This window comes from Staurois parvus, unplaced genomic scaffold (assembly GCF_062004578.1).
Source record: "Staurois parvus isolate SC_StPar_1 unplaced genomic scaffold, SC_StPar_1.0 ptg000689l, whole genome shotgun sequence".
Classification (NCBI taxonomy): Eukaryota; Metazoa; Chordata; class Amphibia; order Anura; family Ranidae; genus Staurois; species Staurois parvus.
The window spans coordinates 626298-639326 of record NW_028318485.1 but is presented as its reverse complement, the minus strand read 5'-3'; the positions used below and the strand labels follow the sequence as shown (position 1 = coordinate 639326).

The 13029-nt window shown below is 47.3% G+C and overlaps 19 non-coding genes across 19 annotated transcripts; all 19 read left to right on the top strand.

Annotated features, from left to right (window-relative positions):
- Positions 1-3: 3 nt before the first annotated feature.
- TRNAK-UUU (transfer RNA lysine (anticodon UUU)) lies at positions 4-76 on the top strand. Its single transcript has one exon. It is a non-coding gene; the product is annotated as a tRNA-Lys (tRNA).
- A 552-nt stretch (positions 77-628) lies between these two features.
- LOC149447031 (U4 spliceosomal RNA) lies at positions 629-769 on the top strand. Its single transcript, XR_016305955.1, has one exon. It is a non-coding gene; the product is annotated as a U4 spliceosomal RNA (small nuclear RNA).
- A 634-nt stretch (positions 770-1403) lies between these two features.
- On the top strand, positions 1404-1476 carry TRNAK-UUU (transfer RNA lysine (anticodon UUU)). Its single transcript has one exon. It is a non-coding gene; the product is annotated as a tRNA-Lys (tRNA).
- Positions 1477-2028: 552 nt separating this feature from the next.
- LOC149447029 (U4 spliceosomal RNA) lies at positions 2029-2169 on the top strand. Its single transcript, XR_016305954.1, has one exon. It is a non-coding gene; the product is annotated as a U4 spliceosomal RNA (small nuclear RNA).
- A 620-nt stretch (positions 2170-2789) lies between these two features.
- Positions 2790-2862, top strand: TRNAK-UUU (transfer RNA lysine (anticodon UUU)). The gene has a single exon. It is a non-coding gene; the product is annotated as a tRNA-Lys (tRNA).
- Positions 2863-3421: 559 nt separating this feature from the next.
- Positions 3422-3562, top strand: LOC149447027 (U4 spliceosomal RNA). The gene has a single exon (XR_016305952.1). It is a non-coding gene; the product is annotated as a U4 spliceosomal RNA (small nuclear RNA).
- Positions 3563-4195: 633 nt separating this feature from the next.
- Positions 4196-4268, top strand: TRNAK-UUU (transfer RNA lysine (anticodon UUU)). The gene has a single exon. It is a non-coding gene; the product is annotated as a tRNA-Lys (tRNA).
- Positions 4269-4820: 552 nt separating this feature from the next.
- On the top strand, positions 4821-4961 carry LOC149447025 (U4 spliceosomal RNA). Its single transcript, XR_016305951.1, has one exon. It is a non-coding gene; the product is annotated as a U4 spliceosomal RNA (small nuclear RNA).
- A 633-nt stretch (positions 4962-5594) lies between these two features.
- TRNAK-UUU (transfer RNA lysine (anticodon UUU)) lies at positions 5595-5667 on the top strand. Its single transcript has one exon. It is a non-coding gene; the product is annotated as a tRNA-Lys (tRNA).
- A 552-nt stretch (positions 5668-6219) lies between these two features.
- Positions 6220-6360, top strand: LOC149447023 (U4 spliceosomal RNA). The gene has a single exon (XR_016305950.1). It is a non-coding gene; the product is annotated as a U4 spliceosomal RNA (small nuclear RNA).
- Positions 6361-6980: 620 nt separating this feature from the next.
- On the top strand, positions 6981-7053 carry TRNAK-UUU (transfer RNA lysine (anticodon UUU)). The gene has a single exon. It is a non-coding gene; the product is annotated as a tRNA-Lys (tRNA).
- A 552-nt stretch (positions 7054-7605) lies between these two features.
- Positions 7606-7746, top strand: LOC149447021 (U4 spliceosomal RNA). Its single transcript, XR_016305949.1, has one exon. It is a non-coding gene; the product is annotated as a U4 spliceosomal RNA (small nuclear RNA).
- A 620-nt stretch (positions 7747-8366) lies between these two features.
- Positions 8367-8439, top strand: TRNAK-UUU (transfer RNA lysine (anticodon UUU)). The gene has a single exon. It is a non-coding gene; the product is annotated as a tRNA-Lys (tRNA).
- A 551-nt stretch (positions 8440-8990) lies between these two features.
- Positions 8991-9131, top strand: LOC149447019 (U4 spliceosomal RNA). The gene has a single exon (XR_016305948.1). It is a non-coding gene; the product is annotated as a U4 spliceosomal RNA (small nuclear RNA).
- Positions 9132-9751: 620 nt separating this feature from the next.
- On the top strand, positions 9752-9824 carry TRNAK-UUU (transfer RNA lysine (anticodon UUU)). Its single transcript has one exon. It is a non-coding gene; the product is annotated as a tRNA-Lys (tRNA).
- A 552-nt stretch (positions 9825-10376) lies between these two features.
- On the top strand, positions 10377-10517 carry LOC149447017 (U4 spliceosomal RNA). The gene has a single exon (XR_016306160.1). It is a non-coding gene; the product is annotated as a U4 spliceosomal RNA (small nuclear RNA).
- Positions 10518-11137: 620 nt separating this feature from the next.
- Positions 11138-11210, top strand: TRNAK-UUU (transfer RNA lysine (anticodon UUU)). The gene has a single exon. It is a non-coding gene; the product is annotated as a tRNA-Lys (tRNA).
- A 551-nt stretch (positions 11211-11761) lies between these two features.
- On the top strand, positions 11762-11902 carry LOC149447015 (U4 spliceosomal RNA). The gene has a single exon (XR_016305947.1). It is a non-coding gene; the product is annotated as a U4 spliceosomal RNA (small nuclear RNA).
- Positions 11903-12522: 620 nt separating this feature from the next.
- Positions 12523-12595, top strand: TRNAK-UUU (transfer RNA lysine (anticodon UUU)). Its single transcript has one exon. It is a non-coding gene; the product is annotated as a tRNA-Lys (tRNA).
- Positions 12596-13029: the final 434 nt, after the last annotated feature.

Sequence of the window (13029 nt, the reverse complement as noted above, 5' to 3'; positions counted from 1 at the left end):
AGAGCCCGGATAGCTCAGTCGGTAGAGCATCAGACTTTTAATCTGAGGGTCCAGGGTTCAAGTCCCTGTTCGGGCGGTAGCTTTGTCCTTGTTGTTGAGCTGCGGATAAGGTAATCTTTATGCCCATCTGCCGGAGTGCTCACTGGCCTAGAGAGAGGAAATGTCCTAAGGGATGCAAAATTCCCCCTTTCAAGGCTCTGTGAATCTAGCCCAGAAATAAAGGTGGCTGCAGGTGTTTGCCTGAACAACTGATTCCCAACAAGCCTGGTCTACGCCAGCTTTCCTGGACTCCAGTTCAGGCTTGTTATCCACAAAGCTTTCAACGACGGGCCCAAAGCTTTCCACCTTGGCTTTTTTTTCCCCAACAGTGCAGCCGTCGGACCATATGCATTCAGTGGCCTTTGAGAACTGCTGTGGGAGAAAGCCATTTGACATCTAGGCCCCAAAACTTGACATTCTCCTTAGACCTTTCAAATGCAAACAATGCCAGCTTAGGCGTCTTCTCTGTAACATTAGCATGCCAAGTCCCAGAATGCTCAGCGGCCCACTGGATGACACTTTTGTGTCTCACCTCAATGTCAATACCTCCTCCAAGGATGGGCAGAAATTGGCAGACACTGATTTGGTTAGCTTTGCGCAGTGGCAGTATCATAGCCAATGAGGTCCACCTGAGGCGTGATTATTGCTAATTGAAAACTAATCCCAATACCCCGCTGTGATGACTTGAAATACAGTCAGCACTGGCAATTTTTGAGAGTCTCTCAGGAGACTGAGCAATATGTTTGAAACAGCAGAAAAGCAAATGGCTTCTAAGATGCAGACTGAGATGTGTTAGAGTTGAGGAAGCGGGTCACGGGGCCGGGGACACTATATAGATCTTTTGTGTCATCACGCAGCCTGCTGAGTAGAACAATATGTGATTGCCACGTCATGCTCGTTCCCCCCCACTTGCCTTTAATCCAGAGTGGACTCTACCTCATTAAATTTTTCCTTGCTTTTTCTCTGCTAGACCCTGCATCATGAGGCTAAAGGTGAACTTTCTTTATCTGTAACCCAGTCAATTAGGAAGAATACTGGAAGCGTGTTGGTCCAGGGTTAAGGAACCAGTTTGGCCGGTGTGTTTTTTGCAAGGCCCTTGTTTCCAGTGAAAGAGCATTGACCTATAAGTTACACTAAGCCAGAAACTTTCAGCGTTCTCCATCTCTACCAGACTGGACCCTATCTGCATGGTTGCAAGCTGTCCTAAAAAATGGAATGGGAGAGGACGATTGGCCAGCCGGAGTGAGCCAAATACTTGTGCATTCAGGCACACATCTCCTCTTTCTTTTGGGCGCATGGTCTTTTTCTGCCATAAAAGTGAAGTTTCAAGCAGATTGGACTGTTTTGGAGGTGGAGCTTTCAGAGCCCGGATAGCTCAGTCGGTAGAGCATCAGACTTTTAATCTGAGGGTCCAGGGTTCAAGTCCCTGTTCGGGCGGTAGCTTTGTCCTTGTTGTTGAGCTGCGGATAAGGTAATCTTTATGCCCATCTGCCGGAGTGCTCACTGGCCTAGAGAGAGGAAATGTCCTAAGGGATGCAAAATTCCCCCTTTCAAGGCTCTGTGAATCTAGCCCAGAAATAAAGGTAGCTGCAGGTGTTTGCCTGAACAACTGATTCCCAACAAGCCTGGTCTACGCCAGCTTTCCTGGACTCCAGTTCAGGCTTGTTATCCACAAAGCTTTCAACGACGGGCCCAAAGCTTTCCACCTTGGCTTTTTTTTCCCCAACAGTGCAGCCGTCGGACCATATGCATTCAGTGGCCTTTGAGAACTGCTGTGGGAGAAAGCCATTTGACATCTAGGCCCCAAAACTTGACATTCTCCTTAGTCCTTTCAAATGCAAACAATGCCAGCTTAGGCGTCTTCTCTGTCACATTAGCATGCCAAGTCCCAGAATGCTCAGCGGCCCACTGGATGACACTTTTGTGTCTCACCTCAATGTCAATACCTCCTCCAAGGATGGGCAGAAATTGGCAGACACTGATTTGGTTAGCTTTGCGCAGTGGCAGTATCATAGCCAATGAGGTCCACCTGAGGCGTGATTATTGCTAATTGAAAACTAATCCCAATACCCCGCTGTGATGACTTGAAATACAGTCAGCACTGGCAATTTTTGAGAGTCTCTCAGGAGACTGAGCAATATGTTTGAAACAGCAGAAAAGCAATGGCTTCTAAGATGCAGACTGAGATGTGTTAGAGTTGAGGAAACGGGGCCGGGGACACTATAGAGATCTTTTGTGTCATCACGCAGCCTGCTGAGTAGAACAATATGTGATTGCCACGTCATGCTCGTTCCCCCCCACTTGCCTTTAATCCAGAGTGGACTCTACCTCATTAAATTTTTCCTTGCTTTTTCTCTGCTAGACCTGGCATCATGAGGCTAAAGGTGAACTTTCTTTATTTGTAACCCAGTCAATTAGGAAGAATACTGGAAGCGTGTTGGTCCAGGGTTAAGGAACCAGTTTGGCCGGTGTGTTTTTTGCAAGGCCCTTGTTTTCAGTGAAAGAGCATTGACCTATAAGTTACACTAAGCCAGAAACTTTCAGCGTTCTCCATCTCTACCAGACTGGACCCTATCTGCATGGTTGCAAGCTGTCCTAAAAAATGGAATGGGAGAGGACGATTGGCCAGCCGGAGTGAGCCAAATACTTGTGCATTCAGGCACACATCTCCTCTTTCTTTTGGCCGAATGGTCTATTTCTGCCATAAAAGTGAAGTTTCAAGCAGATTGGACTGTTTTGGAGGTTTCAGAGCCCAGATAGCTCAGTCGGTAGAGCATCAGACTTTTAATCTGAGGGTCCAGGGTTCAAGTCCCTGTTCGGGCGGTAGCTTTCTCCTTGTTGTTGAGCTGCGGATAAGGTAATCTTTATGCCCATCTGCCGGAGTGCTCACTGGCCTAGAGAGAGGAAATGTCCTAAGGGATGCAAAATTCCCCCTTTCAAGGCTCTGTGAATCTAGCCCAGAAATAAAGGTGGCTGCAGGTGTTTGCCTGAACAACTGATTCCCAACAAGCCTGGTCTACGCCAGCTTTCCTGGACTCCAGTTCAGGCTTGTTATCCACAAAGCTTTCAACGACGGGCCCAAAGCTTTCCACCTTGGCTTTTTTTTCCCCAACAGTGCAGCCGTCGGACCATATGCATTCAGTGGCCTTTGAGAACTGCTGTGGGAGAAAGCCATTTGACATTTGACATCTAGGCCCCAAAACTTGACATTCTCCTTAGTCCTTTCAAATGCAAACAATGCCAGCTTAGGCGTCTTCTCTGTCACATTAGCATGCCAAGTCCCAGAATGCTCAGCGGCCCACTGGATGACACTTTTGTGTCTCACCTCAATGTCAATACCTCCTCCAAGGATGGGCAGAAATTGGCAGACACTGATTTGGTTAGCTTTGCGCAGTGGCAGTATCATAGCCAATGAGGTCCACCTGAGGCGTGATTATTGCTAATTGAAAACTAATCCCAATACCCCGCTGTGATGACTTGAAATACAGTCAGCACTGGCAATTTTTGAGAGTCTCTCAGGAGACTGAGCAATATGTTTGAAACAGCAGAAAAGCAATGGCTTCTAAGATGCAGACTGAGATGTGTTAGAGTTGAGGAAGCGGGTCACGGGGCCGGGGACACTATAGAGATCTTTTGTGTCATCACGCAGCCTGCTGAGTAGAACAATATGTGATTGCCACGTCATGCTCGTTCCCCCCCACTTGCCTTTAATCCAGAGTGGACTCTACCTCATTAAATTTTTCCTTGCTTTTTCTCTGCTAGACCCGGCATCATGAGGCTAAAGGTGAACTTTCTTTATCTGTAACCCAGTCAATTAGGAAGAATACTGGAAGCGTGTTGGTCCAGGGTTAAGGAACCAGTTTGGCCGGTGTGTTTTTTGCAAGGCCCTTGTTTCCAGTGAAAGAGCATTGACCTATAAGTTACACTAAGCCAGAAACTTTCAGCGTTCTCCATCTCTACCAGACTGGACCCTATCTGCATGGTTGCAAGCTGTCCTAAAAAATGGAATGGGAGAGGACGATTGGCCAGCCGGAGTGAGCCAAATACTTGTGCATTCAGGCACACATCTCCTCTTTCTTTTGGGCGCATGGTCTTTTTCTGCCATAAAAGTGAAGTTTCAAGCAGATTGGACTGTTTTGGAGGTGGAGCTTTCAGAGCCCGGATAGCTCAGTCGGTAGAGCATCAGACTTTTAATCTGAGGGTCCAGGGTTCAAGTCCCTGTTCGGGCGGTAGCTTTGTCCTTGTTGTTGAGCTGCGGATAAGGTAATCTTTATGCCCATCTGCCGGAGTGCTCACTGGCCTAGAGAGAGGAAATGTCCTAAGGGATGCAAAATTCCCCCTTTCAAGGCTCTGTGAATCTAGCCCAGAAATAAAGGTGGCTGCAGGTGTTTGCCTGAACAACTGATTCCCAACAAGCCTGGTCTACGCCAGCTTTCCTGGACTCCAGTTCAGGCTTGTTATCCACAAAGCTTTCAACGACGGGCCCAAAGCTTTCCACCTTGGCTTTTTTTTCCCCAACAGTGCAGCCGTCGGACCATATGCATTCAGTGGCCTTTGAGAACTGCTGTGGGAGAAAGCCATTTGACATCTAGGCCCCAAAACTTGACATTCTCCTTAGTCCTTTCAAATGCAAACAATGCCAGCTTAGGCGTCTTCTCTGTCACATTAGCATGCCAAGTCCCAGAATGCTCAGCGGCCCACTGGATGACACTTTTGTGTCTCACCTCAATGTCAATACCTCCTCCAAGGATGGGCAGAAATTGGCAGACACTGATTTGGTTAGCTTTGCGCAGTGGCAGTATCATAGCCAATGAGGTCCACCTGAGGCGTGATTATTGCTAATTGAAAACTAATCCCAATACCCCGCTGTGATGACTTGAAATACAGTCAGCACTGGCAATTTTTGAGAGTCTCTCAGGAGACTGAGCAATATGTTTGAAACAGCAGAAAAGCAATGGCTTCTAAGATGCAGACTGAGATGTGTTAGAGTTGAGGAAGCGGGTCATGGGGCCGGGGACACTATAGAGATCTTTTGTGTCATCACGCAGCCTGCTGAGTAGAACAATATGTGATTGCCACGTCATGCTCGTTCCCCCCCACTTGCCTTTAATCCAGAGTGGACTCTACCTCATTAAATTTTTCCTTGCTTTTTCTCTGCTAGATCCTACATCATGAGGCTAAAGGTGAACTTTCTTTATCTGTAACCCAGTCAATTAGGAAGAATACTGGAAGCGTGTTGGTCCAGGGTTAAGGAACCAGTTTGGCCGGTGTGTTTTTTGCAAGGCCCTTGTTTCCAGTGAAAGAGCATTGACCTATAAGTTACACTAAGCCAGAAACTTTCAGCGTTCTCCATCTCTACCAGACTGGACCCTATCTGCATGGTTGCAAGCTGTCCTAAAAAATGGAATGGGAGAGGACGATTGGCCAGCCGGAGTGAGCCAAATACTTGTGCATTCAGGCACACATCTCCTCTTTCTTTTGGGCGCATGGTCTTTTTCTGCCATAAAAGTGAAGTTTCAAGCAGATTGGACTGTTTTGGAGGTGGAGCTTTCAGAGCCCGGATAGCTCAGTCGGTAGAGCATCAGACTTTTAATCTGAGGGTCCAGGGTTCAAGTCCCTGTTCGGGTGATAGCTTTGTCCTTGTTGTTGAGCTGCGGATAAGGTAATCTTTATGCCCATCTGCCGGAGTGCTCACTGGCCTAGAGAGAGGAAATGTCCTAAGGGATGCAAAATTCCCCCTTTCAAGGCTCTGTGAATCTAGCCCAGAAATAAAGGTAGCTGCAGGTGTTTGCCTGAACAACTGATTCCCAACAAGCCTGGTCTACGCCAGCTTTCCTGGACTCCAGTTCAGGCTTGTTATCCACAAAGCTTTCAACGACGGGCCCAAAGCTTTCCACCTTGGCTTTTTTTTCCCCAACAGTGCAGCCGTCGGACCATATGCATTCAGTGGCCTTTGAGAACTGCTGTGGGAGAAAGCCATTTGACATCTAGGCCCCAAAACTTGACATTCTCCTTAGTCCTTTCAAATGCAAACAATGCCAGCTTAGGCGTCTTCTCTGTCACATTAGCATGCCAAGTCCCAGAATGCTCAGCGGCCCACTGGATGACACTTTTGTGTCTCACCTCAATGTCAATACCTCCTCCAAGGAAGGGCAGAAATTGGCAGACACTGATTTGGTTAGCTTTGCGCAGTGGCAGTATCATAGCCAATGAGGTCCACCTGAGGCGTGATTATTGCTAATTGAAAACTAATCCCAATACCCCGCTGTGATGACTTGAAATACAGTCAGCACTGGCAATTTTTGAGAGTCTCTCAGGAGACTGAGCAATATGTTTGAAACAGCAGAAAAGCAATGGCTTCTAAGATGCAGACTGAGATGTGTTAGAGTTGAGGAAACGGGTCCGGGGACACTATAGAGATCTTTTGTGTCATCACGCAGCCTGCTGAGTAGAACAATATGTGATTGCCACGTCATGCTTGTTCCCCCCCACTTGCCTTTAATCCAGAGTGGACTCTACCTCATTAAATTTTTCCTTGCTTTTTCTCTGCTAGACCTGGCATCATGAGGCTAAAGGTGAACTTTCTTTATTTGTAACCCAGTCAATTAGGAAGAATACTGGAAGCGTGTTGGTCCAGGGTTAAGGAACCAGTTTGGCCGGTGTGTTTTTTGCAAGGCCCTTGTTTTCAGTGAAAGAGCATTGACCTATAAGTTACACTAAGCCAGAAACTTTCAGCGTTCTCCATCTCTACCAGACTGGACCCTATCTGCATGGTTGCAAGCTGTCCTAAAAAATGGAATGGGAGAGGACGATTGGCCAGCCGGAGTGAGCCAAATACTTGTGCATTCAGGCACACATCTCCTCTTTCTTTTGGCCGAATGGTCTTTTTCTGCCATAAAAGTGAAGTTTCAAGCAGATTGGACTGTTTTGGAGGTTTCAGAGCCCGGATAGCTCAGTCGGTAGAGCATCAGACTTTTAATCTGAGGGTCCAGGGTTCAAGTCCCTGTTCGGGCGGTAGCTTTGTCCTTGTTGTTGAGCTGCGGATAAGGTAATCTTTATGCCCATCTGCCGGAGTGCTCACTGGCCTAGAGAGAGGAAATGTCCTAAGGGATGCAAAATTCCCCCTTTCAAGGCTCTGTGAATCTAGCCCAGAAATAAAGGTGGCTGCAGGTGTTTGCCTGAACAACTGATTCCCAACAAGCCTGGTCTATGCCAGCTTTCCTGGACTCCAGTTCAGGCTTGTTATCCACAAAGCTTTCAACGACGGGCCCAAAGCTTTCCACCTTGGCTTTTTTTTCCCCAACAGTGCAGCCGTCGGACCATATGCATTCAGTGGCCTTTGAGAACTGCTGTGGGAGAAAGCCATTTGACATCTAGGCCCCAAAACTTGACATTCTCCTTAGTCCTTTCAAATGCAAACAATGCCAGCTTAGGCGTCTTCTCTGTCACATTAGCATGCCAAGTCCCAGAATGCTCAGCGGCCCACTGGATGACACTTTTGTGTCTCACCTCAATGTCAATACCTCCTCCAAGGATGGGCAGAAATTGGCAGACACTGATTTGGTTAGCTTTGCGCAGTGGCAGTATCATAGCCAATGAGGTCCACCTGAGGCGTGATTATTGCTAATTGAAAACTAATCCCAATACCCCGCTGTGATGACTTGAAATACAGTCAGCACTGGCAATTTTTGAGAGTCTCTCAGGAGACTGAGCAATATGTTTGAAACAGCAGAAAAGCAATGGCTTCTAAGATGCAGACTGAGATGTGTTAGAGTTGAGGAAACGGGGCCGGGGACACTATAGAGATCTTTTGTGTCATCACGCAGCCTGCTGAGTAGAACAATATGTGATTGCCACGTCATGCTCGTTCCCCCCCACTTGCCTTTAATCCAGAGTGGACTCTACCTCATTAAATTTTTCCTTGCTTTTTCTCTGCTAGACCTGGCATCATGAGGCTAAAGGTGAACTTTCTTTATTTGTAACCCAGTCAATTAGGAAGAATACTGGAAGCGTGTTGGTCCAGGGTTAAGGAACCAGTTTGGCCGGTGTGTTTTTTGCAAGGCCCTTGTTTTCAGTGAAAGAGCATTGACCTATAAGTTACACTAAGCCAGAAACTTTCAGCGTTCTCCATCTCTACCAGACTGGACCCTATCTGCATGGTTGCAAGCTGTCCTAAAAAATGGAATGGGAGAGGACGATTGGCCAGCCGGAGTGAGCCAAATACTTGTGCATTCAGGCACACATCTCCTCTTTCTTTTGGCCGAATGGTCTTTTTCTGCCATAAAAGTGAAGTTTCAAGCAGATTGGACTGTGTTGGAGCTTTCAGAGCCTGGATAGCTCAGTCGGTAGAGCATCAGACTTTTAATCTGAGGGTCCAGGGTTCAAGTCCCTGTTCGGGCGGTAGCTTTGTCCTTGTTGTTGAGCTGCGGATAAGGTAATCTTTATGCCCATCTGCCGGAGTGCTCACTGGCCTAGAGAGAGGAAATGTCCTAAGGGATGCAAAATTCCCCCTTTCAAGGCTCTGTGAATCTAGCCCAGAAATAAAGGTGGCTGCAGGTGTTTGCCTGAACAACTGATTCCCAACAAGCCTGGTCTACGCCAGCTTTCCTGGACTCCAGTTCAGGCTTGTTATCCACAAAGCTTTCAACGACGGGCCCAAAGCTTTCCACCTTGGCTTTTTTTTCCCCAACAGTGCAGCCGTCGGACCATATGCATTCAGTGGCCTTTGAGAACTGCTGTGGGAGAAAGCCATTTGACATCTAGGCCCAAAACTTGACATTCTCCTTAGTCCTTTCAAATGCAAACAATGCCAGCTTAGGCGTCTTCTCTGTCACATTAGCATGCCAAGTCCCAGAATGCTCAGCGGCCCACTGGATGACACTTTTGTGTCTCACCTCAATGTCAATACCTCCTCCAAGGATGGGCAGAAATTGGCAGACACTGATTTGGTTAGCTTTGCGCAGTGGCAGTATCATAGCCAATGAGGTCCACCTGAGGCGTGATTATTGCTAATTGAAAACTAATCCCAATACCCCGCTGTGATGACTTGAAATACAGTCAGCACTGGCAATTTTTGAGAGTCTCTCAGGAGACTGAGCAATATGTTTGAAACAGCAGAAAAGCAATGGCTTCTAAGATGCAGACTGAGATGTGTTAGAGTTGAGGAAACGGGGCCGGGGACACTATAGAGATCTTTTGTGTCATCACGCAGCCTGCTGAGTAGAACAATATGTGATTGCCACGTCATGCTCGTTCCCCCCCACTTGCCTTTAATCCAGAGTGGACTCTACCTCATTCAATTTTTCCTTGCTTTTTCTCTGCTAGACCTGGCATCATGAGGCTAAAGGTGAACTTTCTTTATTTGTAACCCAGTCAATTAGGAAGAATACTGGAAGCGTGTTGGTCCAGGGTTAAGGAACCAGTTTGGCCGGTGTGTTTTTTGCAAGGCCCTTGTTTTCAGTGAAAGAGCATTGACCTATAAGTTACACTAAGCCAGAAACTTTCAGCGTTCTCCATCTCTACCAGACTGGACCCTATCTGCATGGTTGCAAGCTGTCCTAAAAAATGGAATGGGAGAGGACGATTGGCCAGCCGGAGTGAGCCAAATACTTGTGCATTCAGGCACACATCTCCTCTTTCTTTTGGCCGAATGGTCTTTTTCTGCCATAAAAGTGAAGTTTCAAGCAGATTGGACTGTTTTGGAGGTTTCAGAGCCCGGATAGCTCAGTCGGTAGAGCATCAGACTTTTAATCTGAGGGTCCAGGGTTCAAGTCCCTGTTCGGGCGGTAGCTTTGTCCTTGTTGTTGAGCTGCGGATAAGGTAATCTTTATGCCCATCTGCCGGAGTGCTCACTGGCCTAGAGAGAGGAAATGTCCTAAGGGATGCAAAATTCCCCCTTTCAAGGCTCTGTGAATCTAGCCCAGAAATAAAGGTGGCTGCAGGTGTTTGCATGAACAACTGATTCCCAACAAGCCTGGTCTATGCCAGCTTTCCTGGACTCCAGTTCAGGCTTGTTATCCACAAAGCTTTCAACGACGGGCCCAAAGCTTTCCACCTTGGCTTTTTTTTCCCCAACAGTGCAGCCGTCGGACCATATGCATTCAGTGGCCTTTGAGAACTGCTGTGGGAGAAAGCCATTTGACATCTAGGCCCCAAAACTTGACATTCTCCTTAGTCCTTTCAAATGCAAACAATGCCAGCTTAGGCGTCTTCTCTGTCACATTAGCATGCCAAGTCCCAGAATGCTCAGCGGCCCACTGGATGACACTTTTGTGTCTCACCTCAATGTCAATACCTCCTCCAAGGATGGGCAGAAATTGGCAGACACTGATTTGGTTAGCTTTGTGCAGTGGCAGTATCATAGCCAATGAGGTCCACCTGAGGCGTGATTATTGCTAATTGAAAACTAATCCCAATACCCCGCTGTGATGACTTGAAATACAGTCAGCACTGGCAATTTTTGAGAGTCTCTCAGGAGACTGAGCAATATGTTTGAAACAGCAGAAAAGCAATGGCTTCTAAGATGCAGACTGAGATGTGTTAGAGTTGAGGAAACGGGGCCGGGGACACTATAGAGATCTTTTGTGTCATCACGCAGCCTGCTGAGTAGAACAATATGTGATTGACACGTCATGCTCGTTCCCCCCCACTTGCCTTTAATCCAGAGTGGACTCTACCTCATTCAATTTTTCCTTGCTTTTTCTCTGCTAGACCTGGCATCATGAGGCTAAAGGTGAACTTTCTTTATTTGTAACCCAGTCAATTAGGAAGAATACTGGAAGCGTGTTGGTCCAGGGTTAAGGAACCAGTTTGGCCGGTGTGTTTTTTGCAAGGCCCTTGTTTTCAGTGAAAGAGCATTGACCTATAAGTTACACTAAGCCAGAAACTTTCAGCGTTCTCCATCTCTACCAGACTGGACCCTATCTGCATGGTTGCAAGCTGTCCTAAAAAATGGAATGGGAGAGGACGATTGGCCAGCCGGAGTGAGCCAAATACTTGTGCATTCAGGCACACATCTCCTCTTTCTTTTGGCCGAATGGTCTTTTTCTGCCATAAAAGTGAAGTTTCAAGCAGATTGGACTGTTTTGGAGGTTTCAGAGCCTGGATAGCTCAGTCGGTAGAGCATCAGACTTTTAATCTGAGGGTCCAGGGTTCAAGTCCCTGTTCGGGCGGTAGCTTTGTCCTTGTTGTTGAGCTGCGGATAAGGTAATCTTTATGCCCATCTGCCGGAGTGCTCACTGGCCTAGAGAGAGGAAATGTCCTAAGGGATGCAAAATTCCCCCTTTCAAGGCTCTGTGAATCTAGCCCAGAAATAAAGGTGGCTGCAGGTGTTTGCCTGAACAACTGATTCCCAACAAGCCTGGTCTACGCCAGCTTTCCTGGACTCCAGTTCAGGCTTGTTATCCACAAAGCTTTCAACGACGGGCCCAAAGCTTTCCACCTTGGCTTTTTTTTCCCCAACAGTGCAGCCGTCGGACCATATGCATTCAGTGGCCTTTGAGAACTGCTGTGGGAGAAAGCCATTTGACATCTAGGCCCAAAACTTGACATTCTCCTTAGTCCTTTCAAATGCAAACAATGCCAGCTTAGGCGTCTTCTCTGTCACATTAGCATGCCAAGTCCCAGAATGCTCAGCGGCCCACTGGATGACACTTTTGTGTCTCACCTCAATGTCAATACCTCCTCCAAGGATGGGCAGAAATTGGCAGACACTGATTTGGTTAGCTTTGCGCAGTGGCAGTATCATAGCCAATGAGGTCCACCTGAGGCGTGATTATTGCTAATTGAAAACTAATCCCAATACCCCGCTGTGATGACTTGAAATACAGTCAGCACTGGCAATTTTTGAGAGTCTCTCAGGAGACTGAGCAATATGTTTGAAACAGCAGAAAAGCAATGGCTTCTAAGATGCAGACTGAGATGTGTTAGAGTTGAGGAAACGGGGCCGGGGACACTATAGAGATCTTTTGTGTCATCACGCAGCCTGCTGAGTAGAACAATATGTGATTGCCACGTCATGCTCGTTCCCCCCCACTTGCCTTTAATCCAGAGTGGACTCTACCTCATTAAATTTTTCCTTGCTTTTTCTCTGCTAGACCTGGCATCATGAGGCTAAAGGTGAACTTTCTTTATTTGTAACCCAGTCAATTAGGAAGAATACTGGAAGCGTGTTGGTCCAGGGTTAAGGAACCAGTTTGGCCGGTGTGTTTTTTGCAAGGCCCTTGTTTTCAGTGAAAGAGCATTGACCTATAAGTTACACTAAGCCAGAAACTTTCAGCGTTCTCCATCTCTACCAGACTGGACCCTATCTGCATGGTTGCAAGCTGTCCTAAAAAATGGAATGGGAGAGGACGATTGGCCAGCCGGAGTGAGCCAAATACTTGTGCATTCAGGCACACATCTCCTCTTTCTTTTGGCCGAATGGTCTTTTTCTGCCATAAAAGTGAAGTTTCAAGCAGATTGGACTGTTTTGGAGGTTTCAGAGCCCGGATAGCTCAGTCGGTAGAGCATCAGACTTTTAATCTGAGGGTCCAGGGTTCAAGTCCCTGTTCGGGCGGTAGCTTTGTCCTTGTTGTTGAGCTGCGGATAAGGTAATCTTTATGCCCATCTGCCGGAGTGCTCACTGGCCTAGAGAGAGGAAATGTCCTAAGGGATGCAAAATTCCCCCTTTCAAGGCTCTGTGAATCTAGCCCAGAAATAAAGGTGGCTGCAGGTGTTTGCCTGAACAACTGATTCCCAACAAGCCTGGTCTACGCCAGCTTTCCTGGACTCCAGTTCAGGCTTGTTATCCACAAAGCTTTCAACGACGGGCCCAAAGCTTTCCACCTTGGCTTTTTTTTCCCCAACAGTGCAGCCGTCGGACCATATGCATTCAGTGGCCTTTGAGAACTGCTGTGGGAGAAAGCCATTTGACATTTGACATCTAGGCCCCAAAACTTGACATTCTCCTTAGTCCTTTCAAATGCAAACAATGCCAGCTTAGGCGTCTTC